The 2500-nt window shown below is 57.2% G+C and overlaps 1 non-coding gene across 1 annotated transcript in view; it reads left to right on the forward strand.

Annotated features, from left to right (window-relative positions):
- The first annotated feature begins 2485 nt into the window (after positions 1–2485).
- Positions 2486–2500, forward strand: part of LOC126138869 (small subunit ribosomal RNA) — a 1909-nt gene continuing 1894 nt past the window's right edge. Inside the window, exon 1 of the ribosomal RNA XR_007528367.1 lies at positions 2486–2500. This exon is cut by the window's right edge and continues 1894 nt beyond it. This is a non-coding gene — a ribosomal RNA (small subunit ribosomal RNA).

Consider the following 2500-nt stretch of genomic DNA (forward strand, 5'->3'; position numbering starts at 1 on the left):
TGCCTTAACCTAACCCACGTTGTGCCTTAACCTAACACACGTTGTGCCTTAACGTAACCCACGTTGTGCCTTAACGTAACCCACGTTGTGCCTTAACGTAACCCACGTTGTGCCTTAACGTAACCCACGTTGTGCCTTAACGTAACCCCACGTTGTGCCTTAACGTAACCCACGTTGTGCCTTAACCTAACCCACGTTGTGCCTTAACCTAACCCACGTTGTGCCTTAACCTAACCCACGTTGTGCCTTAACCTAACCCACGTTGTGCCTTAACGTAACCCACGTTGTGCCTTAACGTAACCCACGTTGTGGCCTTAACGTAACCCCACGTTGTGCCTTAACGTAACCCACGTTGTGCCTTAACGTAACCCACGTGTGCCTTAACGTAACCACGTTGTGCCTTAACGTAACCCACGTTGTGCCTTAACGTAACCCACGTTGTGCCTTAACGTAACCCACGTTGTGCCTTAACCTAACCCACGTTGTGCCTTAACCTAACCCACGTTGTGCCTTAACCTAACCCACGTTGTGCCTTAACCTAACCACGTTGTGCCTTAACCTAACCCACGTTGTGCCCTTAACCTAACCCACGTTGTGCCTTAACCTAACCCACGTTGTGCCTTAACCTAACCCACGTTGTGCCTTAACCTAACCCACGTTGTGCCTTAACCTAACCCACGTTGTGCCTTAACCTAACCCACGTTGTGCCTTAACCTAACCCACGTTGTGCCTTAACCCTGCTCTGTAATTGGCATATGACACGTTACATTAATCTAGTGTTGTCTAACCACAACCCTCTGAATATAGTTCGCTACTCGCACCGCCCACCCTCTTGTGTGTCGTTTCATGTTGAACACTTCGCAAGTGTTGCTTACTTTTTACATGCTCCCGCTGTACACTGTAATGTGGACAACTGCAGGATGTACATCGCCCCCCCCCCTCCACCCTGCCTTCGCACGCTGGTCGTTCAGGTGCTTGCGTGTTCAATGCCCTTCGCAGCTGTTCACTGGCATTCGCATGTCGAAGCGCTCAGTCTACGTCGTGGGTACGGCCTGTGTCCACTGTCCGCTGATATCGTAAGCTTAATCCTCACATTGTACTGCACATAGGTCCGTATGTACTGAATGATACGCTGTGGCACATGTGTGACCGTACGACTGCGCCCAACAACAGCGAACCATACGGTCCAAATGTTGTGCACTCAGCCACGTGCCGTCTCCCCATAACAGCTACATTGCAGTGTGGTTACGCCATAGAGACGTGTGGGAGTAACGGACGCCCTGGATGGCGATCAGCATGAGCCGTCTGTTGATGTAGTGGCGCGTGTATTCAAACGTAGTCGTCTCTTCTCACACAGTGTGATAGCATGGTGCACCGCGTTCCACATCTGCGACATGGTACAGATGCTGGTTGACAGTCGGTCTCGTAATGGACATCGCATACGTAGGGGGCCACCTCCCACGTGTTCTCTAGTCGTGCACATTTTGTTGCGTGTATGTGGGCAGACGTAGTGTGTCGTGACACCTAACAGACAGGTATGCAATAATCGTTGCATTTGCAAACTGGGATGGACGTCTACGTTTGCTGGTGACGTGACGCAACGCAAATGAACAACTGGTAAACCCATTGTGGTGCGGTTGTTGTTGCTGGAGGTAAATCAGTAAGGGCAAATCTGTGTGTGAAGCGATACGCGGCGGTGGCTGGGTGGGACCGTCCCCGGCCGGTGAGGGGGGGCCGCCCGGCGTGCTGGCCGCGCGGTGCGTGGGCGCACGCGCTACAGCCGGCTGGTGGGGGCGCCCAGTGGCAGGCGCGCCGGCCGACGGACGCGGCAGGCGGCGCAGCTGCGCGCCGGGGCACCCTGCGCGCGGCGCCGGGCGGCCAAAGTGGGTCCTCGCGGGCCCGGTGCGAAGCGCGGTGGACATCTGCAGTGTGCTGGTCCGACTGAGGACTGTGTGCGTTGAGGATGCGCCGCCGCCCGGCACTCGGCGCCGCGACGCCGTCTGCTGCTCGGTCGCCCCAGCGGTTCTCGCTGGTGGTTTGTATCGCAGTTGTGCAGACGTGTTGGCACGTGCGCTGTGCTGGGAGAGTTCGCTTCGGCACCCACGTGGGGCCTTTGCCCTTCTGTGGCGCTGGCGTTGGAGCTGCCGGTCACCGTAGGTGGCGCGTGTTGTCTCCCGCCGGCAATGCCACGACAGCACGCTCCCGGTGCCTCTGTCGGCAGCGGCAAGCTCAGTTGGGAGCACGGGTGGTCGCACCTAAAGCGTCTACTCGCCTAACTCCGGGCGATTGCGCCTCTCTCGAACCCGACCAAGTACTTAGGACGGCGCTGCGCGCCGCCGGGACCTGAGAGGGTTTCGAGGTGTATTGTGCAGGGGAGCTCAGCCTCCTCCTGTTTGCAGAATAATTGAGCGGACGCTTGCGTGTTCGCGCGGGCCCCTGGGACACACTCCCGGGCGGCCGGCTGCTCAGCTCTAGTTGACGCAGCTCCCTGGTTGATCCT

The sequence above is a fragment of the Schistocerca cancellata genome, unplaced genomic scaffold (assembly GCF_023864275.1).
Source record: "Schistocerca cancellata isolate TAMUIC-IGC-003103 unplaced genomic scaffold, iqSchCanc2.1 HiC_scaffold_673, whole genome shotgun sequence".
In the NCBI taxonomy this organism is placed as follows: Eukaryota; Metazoa; Arthropoda; class Insecta; order Orthoptera; family Acrididae; genus Schistocerca; species Schistocerca cancellata.